The 10412-nt window shown below is 43.0% G+C and overlaps 1 long non-coding RNA gene across 1 annotated transcript; it reads right to left on the bottom strand.

Moving 5' to 3' along the window:
- Nucleotides 1–5526: 5526 nt before the first annotated feature.
- Nucleotides 5527–7814, bottom strand: LOC127048394 (uncharacterized). Its single transcript, XR_007773640.1, has 2 exons — nt 7620–7814; nt 5527–6222 (listed from the first exon to the last, which is right to left on the bottom strand). It is a non-coding gene; the product is annotated as an uncharacterized LOC127048394 (long non-coding RNA).
- Nucleotides 7815–10412: the final 2598 nt, after the last annotated feature.

The following is a 10412-nucleotide window of genomic DNA, read 5'->3' as shown; positions in this document are numbered from 1 at the left end:
AAACTATAAACACCAGAAATATAAAAAGGACTGAGCTATAAGGCGATCATCCAGCTGTGAAAAAAGGACATTACATAATAACTAAACTGTTTCCCCTCCACCCCCCCCATAGTCTGAGGAATGATGCCGCTGGAAAGTGTTTCCAATATCATTTCATGTTTGAAGTATTTTATGAAATCATTGGTGGGTGGGTCTGAAGGTTTAAAATATCTGTTTTGCATGCTCTCACTCAACCATTTCTGATATACAGCTTTTATAACTTGAAGCTCTACCATGAACCTGCTAATACATTGTAACACAGTTTACTCAGGCCTGCTTCTTAAATGGAGAGGCCTTGTACTCCAATTTTATATTAATTACTTGTTACTTTAGATTAATATTTTTAAAATATGTATTTCAGAACTTTTGAGGACACACACACACACACACACTAAAGCTAACAGATGACAAACTTCCCCACCCTCAAATCAGAATTTCTTCAGCCACGCGACTTTAGGAAAAGCCTTCCCATCATACTTGTTCAGGTTTTCTGGATATACACCAGGCTATAAAGGCATAATACACATTTCACTTGAGGTCAATAAACTACGAATCTTGTTTTGTTAGCTGTAAAGTACAGACAAGTTTAATATAACTCTATACTGTCAATTACAGTGGTTCATCGACTGCAACAGAATTACTCTGGCATAACCGATCAGAATCTCTAAGGTATACCTCACTTAAAGATCATTCACATTTAACGAGCTCAAAAAACACTTCACCAACATGCCAGTTTCAATTTCAAGAGGTCTCCCTTATTAAATATTTTCAACCTTTCTTAAATTTTGACGCTGTACCAGTTTTCTGTGCACCATTAAAATCCTAACCTCAAGGTTAACAGGCTTGTTAGATTCATAGAATTTCCTCTCACTTACATTAAGGTACATCCCAAGCAGCCCCACTAAAGGCAGTGCAGCTACACTGGGTGTAGACAACATAAGCAAGATGAGAATTGGATCCATTGCTTTTTGAGTGCAGGTCAATAATCCCTTTACACTTGCTGCAGTGACTACTGGTCTGATGCATAGCCAGAAAAGGTTAAACATCCTGCAAAATAAATGACTCAAATTCAACCCTTAAAGACATATGGGGAGATAACATTTGGGTTTTTGTGTATTTACATATGTATGGATAGTAGTCAACAATGTAATCAACAGTCCCTGTCTGTGCTGTATTCTGATCATTCAAAGATCAAAAGAACATTGTAGCATTTAAAAGATATGTAAACACAGGGTATCTCTGTATTATTCTTTTTGAGAAGAATAGCAAATCACCGGTGAATGGTAAAGGAACAGGCGATTGTCTTATGTTAATTTGTATAGCTAAGTACCGGTGATAAACCCACTTCAGAGATGCCCTGATTACCCATTCTTCCCCAATGAACTCCAGCTTGTCAGACAACCTGATCCTTTAGCTCAGATCTGCTTAAGCTTCACCAGGGGATGTTTGCATCTCACAATGAGATCCCAGTTAAGCTGGTACACCCTACATATGATATTGGACTATAACCTATTAACTGAATTCTAAAGGAACTCTGCAACTACAATGTGCACTATCTCTGCTATGTATCTGAACCTCAAGAATTGAACTCATGTCTGTATGTATATTGATCTTTTAACCATACTCTCTCCCTTTCCTTTTAAAATAAATTTTAGTTTGGTTAATAGGTATTGTCTGTAGCGTGTATTTGGGTAAGATTTGGTGTATTCATTAACCTGGGAGGTAATGTGTACGATCCTTTAGGACTGGTAGAACCTTTTATTTTATTTATTTTATTTTATATGCTGAAATAAGATTTTCAGAAATCATCTTATTTGACTCAGGAGGCCTGAGGCTGGGTTACTTTAAGGGAACTGTGTTATTGGTTTCTGGGCAACCAGTGAGGTAATAAAGAAGTTGTTTTATGCTGGCTTGGTAAATTTAAGTACTGAAAATATCCACCAGCTTTTTGAGTGACGCCACCTGGTCCCCACTGGGACCCCAGTCACAACTGGCTGTGCACTATGTTTCAATTTTCTTGTTTTCAGTGAGTTTGTGAATCAAGATATTTCAAAATTGTAAAAGGCACTTGTAGTCAGTCATTTAAGAACTCATCCATGGGAACTAGGGAGGAGGGGGGGAATTAATGAATTTTTGTCATGACTGGCAGAAGCCAGAAATTTTGCTGAATATTTTTTAAAAAGCCATTGTTTGACCAAGTCTGAGGAGTTTCAGCCCAAACAGAAAAAATAAGAGTTATGAAAAGGATGCAAACAAGATTTCAGAAAAGAATGACCCTTTCAACTTTTAAAACTTTGTTTCTAACATATCTTAAATGCACTGTGATCTTATAAACTCTTTGGGCAGAGACTCTCCCTTGCTTGTACCTAGCAGAATCTGGCCTGTTGTGATAAATGAGTCAAATAATTTACCCAAATTATGATTTCAACTATAAAATGCATGTAAAAGTTCATAAGATGTTACAATAACCTATAATAGCAAATGTTGAAGGGAAAAAGTACAAAAGGGAAAAAGAATAACTAAATTAATCTAAACAAAAAGGCCAGGTTGATATGATTCCCAAACTGTGCTGAAAATTATGCTTATTAAAAAACAGAAGACGTGGAGCCCAAAGTTAATGACTTAAAATTGATATTTTGGATATTAGACCTAATTGTGGACAAAATAATGAGGGAATGGGCTATTCCATCCATCACTCCTTTTTGGGGTTCCTAAAAAAGATTTTTGTGGGAAAAAGTAGGAAATAACAGACTACTGGAGCAAGCTTTACCATCAGGGCTGCCATCCCCACCACATCCTGGACCCCAGGGTTTGTCAGCCTGATCCCAAAAGATGTCCTGTACAGCAGGGGCGTAGCCACAGGTGGGCCTGAGTTGATTTATCATCCAGGCCCACCATCCCAGTCCCAGCTCTTGCTGCAGCACTTGCCTCACTCCACCTGCCTGGCCCCCATCCAGGGAGCAGGGTTGGGGCACAGAGGCTTGCAAGCCGCCACTCCCCAACAGCAGTGCTTCGCAGGTGGAACGGGGCAAGCCCCCGACCCTGCTCCCCAGGGGGAATGCCAGGCTGAGCAGGACAAACCCTGAGCACTGATGGGGTGTGTGTGTGTGTGCGTGCACATTTTTCCAGGGCCCCTGGCCAAAACATCTATTCCCCCCCTCCCCCTAGGGGTGGGGGGAGACGAGGTGGCCCTGATCATTCCTATTCTTACCCTCCTGTCATTGCCCACCCACCCTAAGTCGGGGCCCATTCAAGTGTCCCATCCTGGCTATGCCACGGCTGTACAGACTGGGCCAGAAAGAGAGAGGGGATCCAGATGACATTGCTACTCATACCAGCTCCAGTTGAGTGCCAACCACAACCTGAGATAAAAGGATATTGGACAACAGCAGCAACTCCAGCCCCTCTCAATTAATTTCTTCTCTTTTCCCCAAAAGAACAGTTATTACCATTTTACTATTACTGTATCTAACAGACTGTCCAGTAAGGTTTTTTTTTTCCCTTCTAAAAACTCTCCAGCTAAAGGGAACAAGGAATATTGTTAAAATGAAAGCCTTAACAGTTATTGCGGGAAGGAACCAGACACAGACAGCTTGTTTGCTCAAGGAGGGCGCCCCGTTAGCAGGCGTGGCAGCCCTTTTATTCATTCTGGTTACATTGTCAGCATAATTCACAGCCTTGTTTACTTGTTTCTTACTGGCGGAGGATCCTCCTTATCTCCCTGCTTCTCACCCGCTGCTAGCAAGCGTGACGTGCTATGTTTTTCATTCTACTCAGGCATGTTAAGATCGGGGGGGGTAACGGGGGGTTGCAGGGATTAACTATCTGGTGGTTTGCCAGCCAGGATCAATCCCTACATCTCCCCCTTTACTTTTTAGAAGGGAAGGGCAGGTTTTTTTCTTGCCCAAGGGCACCCTTGGGTGCACAATGAAATTAAGGAGGGAATACACTGAACGCTACAGCAGGTGAGTATGAGGAATAAAAGGCAAAGTCCTCCATAGGTTATTACCTGATGTAACCAACCCCATCCTGGTAGCCAGCTAGATAGCCAGTCCCACCAGGAGGAGAATGGGTCATTGTGAATTTGAATTTGAGCAGTAAGATTTTTAATTAAAGCTATTTGATTATTAATAGCATGGGAGTGATCAGAAATATTAAAACAACACATATCATTAATTTTTTCACAACCATAGTGATGTAGCAAAAGAAGATAATCAATGGCAGCTCTATTTTGCAAAATTCCATGGCGCAGCTCTGTTTGCTCCTTATTAAGCAATGCCACTGCAATAGACGTGGCATTAAGAGCTTTAACCGCTGAGCAAGCTAACCAATTAAGATTTTTACTATTACTAATTATTAAGCCAGGTATGCCAACCAAGGAGGTGGCCAAGGCATTATACATAACATCACACAAGAATTAGCATTTAGGCAAGCAATAAAAGCAGTTAACAAATTCTCTGGGGTTTTCTCCTTTTCTTGCTGTTCCAGCAGACGCTCAGCTTGCTGTGGGAGGGACTTTGTTTGTACCCACGTCACTGGTGCATTGGGAGTACTGCGGCGCCGTTCTTGAGACAGCGTTAACTGTTGTTGTTAATAACTGATTGAAATCAGGAATGGGATTGTTAAGACCCTGGTGCCACGCCATGCTGCGGGCCGCCTGTGGGGTCCTCTTTCCACGGACGGATGTAACGGGCTGGGACCCACACAGGCCCCTTAGGTATGTTAACGGCTGCGTACCCCCGCCCCCAGGTAATCAAGGGGACTGGGGCACTCCACGTGGTTCCAGGGAGTTGTCTATACGTTACTTTAGGGGCGGGGAGTTCTTCCTTGCACCTAAAGTGTTTCTGTAAACGGGAGATATAATGGGCACCATCAAAAACAAGATTTAAATAATTGATTGTATAAAGAACATGTGCTAACCACACCTCCTTGTCGGGCAGCGTGGGCGGGATTCCCCCTTTTGTTTTTTGTTGGAGGAGAGCTGTTTTGAGGGTACGGTCCGCACGCTCAACGATAGCTTGGCCCTGTGAATTATAGGGGATGCCAAAGGTGTGCACAACGCCTCAACGGGAGCAGAAGGCAGCAATTTGTAAATACTGTAAGCGCATCAATTATGGGGGTTTGCTGGCAAAGATTACGAAATACAGTGGGAATGTGACAAATGGCATGCAGGCGAGGATCTTTTTGAATATGATAGGACAGGGAGCCCACAAAGCCTGCCAGGGCTAGTTGAAGGGCATCCGGGAAGGCAAGGGCTGATTCGGTCTTTGGGTAGCGCTTCTTTACCCGTGAGAAAAGAAACTTAACACATGTCATTAGTGCCTGGCAGTGTTTTGCAGATCTCATAGCTGCTTGGGCACATTCAAGCCCCACCCCCCTTCCCTTGGTTATCAGCCAAGTCTTAGCTGTGAGCAGTGTCCTTGAATGGAGACAGTGTCTTATCTACAGTCTCCTAGCTACTTTTTTCTTTTCAGTTAACTCATTCTGTTCTTTTTTGTCTTCTCCCTTTATGGCTTCCTTTAACCTGCAAAGGAAACTTTTACTCTTCACCTATACACCTTTTCCCAACAACGAACACGTAAACATTGCCATTATACAGTACATTAGTCTTATTATTTAATATATGTCACACATACTCTTTTACTAAAATAACCTTATTACAGAACTTTGGAGCAACGAGCTAGAACAAGCACACCCACTTTGAGGAGTTCATTCAATTCAACCTCTAGTCCAATAGCCTTCCACCATCCCCAGCCCTCTGGCTAGAAATTTGAGGTAGCCAGAAAGATCCCATGTACAATATGGGGAGTGGGTTAACTTTTCATGTCTTTGCTTTCAAAGACCGGTGGCATGCAAATTATAACAACAATTTCTTTAATTAACAATTTGGCCAATGAAGCTTCTTTTTCTTACTTAAGCAAATGCATTAGACTTTAGTGTATCACATTCTCCTGATTTATCCAAACACCTTGTATTCCAAAGTTGAATAAAACAAGTATCTGCATTTAACCCTTCTATTTAATTTTAACTAGACTATCCTATAAAAATATTAAACACAACAATTTTGGCCACGAGACAAACACCACAAGACAGGACATAGAACACAAAACATAATTCCTGTTGTGCCAGTAAATGCATGATACGTTGAATGCTGTTCAGCTGGCATCAGTTTTCTCTGATTATCTGAAAGACAAAAAAAAACAGAGGTCTACCCACCCCTTCTGGGCAGACAATCATCGCTTGAAATATACAAATACCCTTGTTGACTTCAGGCAAAAACAGAGGAATTACCCCATATTTTCATATATTTGTTTCATAAGCAGCCTAGGTTTTCAATTACATAACACTGTATACATTCTTCAGCTAATTTAACTAAATTATTCATAGCCAAACCAAATAATAGCAATCCAATAATTTCTTTGCCCAAATTTATTTACAAACATTCCGCAGACACCAAGAGCCCTTTTCTTTAGCATTTTTACAAAGTTCAACTGCTGTTTCCTCCAGCAACTACAGAGTTAACTTCTCACTCTCCCTTAAATCACTTGCTCGTCTCCCAACAGACACTTTTATCAACTTAAATCACCATGCCAAGTAAGTCCTGGGTATTTGAAATCCCCACGCTTACACTTACTGACTCCTTCCTTCCACTACACCCTTAAAGTTTTCCAACCTGCTTTCCAATCTCTCTCTGTGTTGCCTGTCTGCCTGGGCCCGATCCTGCTTTTCTTGCTGAACCGTCCCTTCCATGGGCACCAACTTGTTCCACTACCAGTTTAGCTAGGAGGGTGGGCTTCTTAACTAGCCCCCACCCCTCCTGGTCTTTTCCTTGAAACATTCTCACTCACAAGACTACCCGAGTCCTCCTTCATGAGGCTTGCCACCTGGACAAAAATCCAAACCCCTTTAGAGAGTTTACCTAGAGTCCACCCATCCGTCTGCTGACACTTAAACAGAAAAAAGAAATTACACAGAGCGCAGAGGGAAGTACAGTCTAAGTCAGACTTTCCCACTTCTATACACTGTCCGCTACAGGGGACGGGACAGAAGAATCTCAATTCAACCTCAGGGCTTCCTCGCACTCATGGCTTCCACCCCAAGGAATTACGAACGAGAGGTTCAGTTCCGCCCACACTCCTAACGCCCAAATGTATACAGAGCAGAAAAACAGCAGTAACCGGTTAAACAGAACAGAACCAAAACCAAATAGCGTTTTCTTATCCTATTAAGGCATACTTTTACTCATGCAATTCTCAACATATAGCACCAACAGTACCAAGCAAAGCAAACACAAAATAACAAGGGTAAAACAAATAGATGGTGTAAATTCTGCAGTGCTCCCCCCTTCTTAATTGCTCACCAAACTGTGACAAATTTCTGTTACCAATCTATCCCTCGTGTCAGGTGATCAGGCTGACACTACAGGATCGCTGGGGGAAGATAAAGAAAACACACCATATGACTGAATTTTAAAGCTTCATTAATAAAATAATAAAACAACAATGGAGAGTGTTGGGAACGCTCCCACATCACTCAGGAAAATATTAATGCCCCAAGCCCGAAGCTCCTTTTATACTTACACAGGTACGTCCAGACTGGCCACTTCTGTGTATAATGTTCAGAGGAGGGGGAGAGGTGGAAGGGAGATTATCTTGTATACAGCTTGTCCAGAATTTCCAACATGCTTCTGCTCTTGGGAGGGCTGTTCTTTTACACCCTGGAATCTCCTGCGGCGTCTCTTTCAGAGATTCCAGTCCAGGTCGGCTGCCTGTGGCTTCTTTTAATCTATCTACAAACTGGTGAAAAGGCTCAGAGGACCCTTGTCTAATACTAGTAAAGAACGACAAGGGTTTGCCAGTCATGGGAATACGACGAAACGCCCGCATGACTGAAAGTGCGGTGCGTTTGAAAGATTCTGCCGGGAGCACCAACTGTGCATCCACCTCTGCAAACCGCCCCGACCCATAAATCTGGTCAGGGATGATCTCTGCAGAGGAGCAGGCCAATGCTGCAGCCCGGAACTCACTGTCCCATACACAGTACTGGGCAGGAGATAAAATCATTCGGAACAGGTGTTTCCAATCTGTTGGTATCATAACATAGATTGTACCCAGCCCCTCAATGAGACCCTCCACGTAAGTGGAGCGGAGGCCGGATTGGCGGACCCCGCTATTTATTTCCCTAATAACCTTGAATGGTAACGGGTGATGTGTAGCAACGTTCTCTCTGGCATCACTCAAGGCATAGGTAACGGGATAGAGGGCCGGGAGGTCTCCCTCCCATTCCTCCAATAAGGGGGAGGCATCTATCGCCATTGCCTGCTGAAGAGCGGCTTGCACCGCGCTCTGAGCCGGCGAGGACGAAAGAGAGGGAGGCGACGGCGAATCAAAAAGGGCAGGACTGGGGGCCGTCGCCTGCGCCCGAGGGGCAGGACAGGGGGTTTGAGGTTCCGTGACATAGGATGGAGATGGGGTAGGGGTGGGAGAGGCAAGCGGGGGCGCCTCCTTTCGCAAACGCCCGATTGCCTCTGCACAATGCTGCCACAGCAAAAGGTACTGGATGGGTGCTCGCGGTTCTTTTAGGAATCGCTCACCCACAGTCTGCCAATCGGAAACCTCGAGAGATCCTCTCTCGGGGTACCAAGGGCATTTAACCTCTATGACATGGAGTAAATTTTCCACATGTCGCTGCGATGCTGCTGTGCGACCGGTTACCTTGAGTAATTGAACCAGCTCTTTCGCATGAGCCTTCTGTTGCACGGACAAATCCCCCCCCATACTCACAAGGGAGTGCGAAGACGCACTGTGGTGCACCACGGCTCGGCCGGCCGGTGGGTACGGAGGGCTGGTATCACGTCGGGGTCACCAGATGCGGGAAGGAACCAGACACAGACAGCTTGTTTGCTCAAGGAGGGCGCCCCGTTAGCAGGCGTGGCAGCCCTTTTATTCATTCTGGTTACATTGTCAGCATAATTCACAGCCTTGTTTACTTGTTTCTTACTGGCGGAGGATCCTCCTTATCTCCCTGCTTCTCACCCGCTGCTAGCAAGCGTGACGTGCTATGTTTTTCATTCTACTCAGGCATGTTAAGATCGGGGGGGTAACGGGGGGTTGCAGGGATTAACTATCTGGTGGTTTGCCAGCCAGGATCAATCCCTACAAGTTATAGCATATGAAAGGTTTTTTTTCCTTCTTTTCTGTATCTTTAATAAAAAAATTAATGGATTTTTAACAGTATTTCCCATGGTAGCAAGCAGGCTGAGATCTCTGTATACCAAACTCTGAACCTTTTGTAACATAGTTTCATGTTGTACAGTGACTTAATACCTTTGGTACTATTTTCCATCTAAATTCATATGATAGGCCCTCTATCACCACACTATTGGAGCACCTCACAGATTAATTTTTTTCTCCTCACAAAACCACTGTAAAATGAGGGTACCTCACAGGTAGAGAATTCAGGCAGTAAGGCCCCAATCCTAAAGTTAAGCACATGTAAATATATTTGCAGAACAGGCAATAACTTGCCGAGGGTCCAAGAAGTCCATGACAGAACTAGGAACTGACTCCTGGTCTCCTGAAGCCAACTCCAGTCCTTCCTCTAACGGGACCCTGATAGGATTATCAATAATTCAAAGTATAAGGATGATGAAGAGCAATTCCTAACATTCTGAAATAGAGACTACAGTAGCACCTTGCTGACCTGCAGGCTTTATAGCACATACACACACAAAAAGGGTCTCTCCCCAGTTCTAATATTTAAAACAAAATTCTACTTCTGTCAATAAAAAAATTAAAAAAAAAAATCTATTACTATAACAAAGATTACGGAAAGTAATATTTTAAAAAGTTTACTTTGTGCATCTGAAAGCACTGTCAGTAGAGGTGGTCATAATGAGGGAAAATTCATGGAATTTTTCTAATTAAATTTCACTCTCAGCATCATTTTATTTATCCATTGAGTCACTTGAGCCCTGATCCTCAGAAGTAATTAGGTATCAAACTCCCATTGCAATCACTTGAAAATCCTGGCCTTAATTCTACAGTTTCTCCTGTCTGTGTGGGTCATTTGTATAGAAAAGTGGGGAGAGAAATAATTTTTAAAAAGGAAGTGTGAGTAGAAGATTCAAGCAGGAATGTATCAAACTACTTTTAAAACTTTTTTTGTTTGGTCTAAATTTCAAGTTGACACTGACTCTTTAATAGCAGATGCTGTGATTCTTTCTACTAGAGCGTCATTACAGAATGTACATTAGCCTATAAAGTAGAAATTAAAAATAAACCTACAGCTGGCAGAAACAATATAAAATGTAACTACTTCAAATCCAGCAGGAGGATCAGTGACTTAGAAATCAGTTTGAGTACTCAAAATAG

The sequence above is a fragment of the Gopherus flavomarginatus genome, chromosome 3 (genome assembly GCF_025201925.1).
Source record: "Gopherus flavomarginatus isolate rGopFla2 chromosome 3, rGopFla2.mat.asm, whole genome shotgun sequence".
Lineage (NCBI taxonomy): Eukaryota > Metazoa > Chordata > Testudines > Testudinidae > Gopherus > Gopherus flavomarginatus.
The sequence above is the reverse complement of the archived record's forward strand: the minus strand, read 5'-3'. Positions and strand labels throughout refer to the sequence as shown.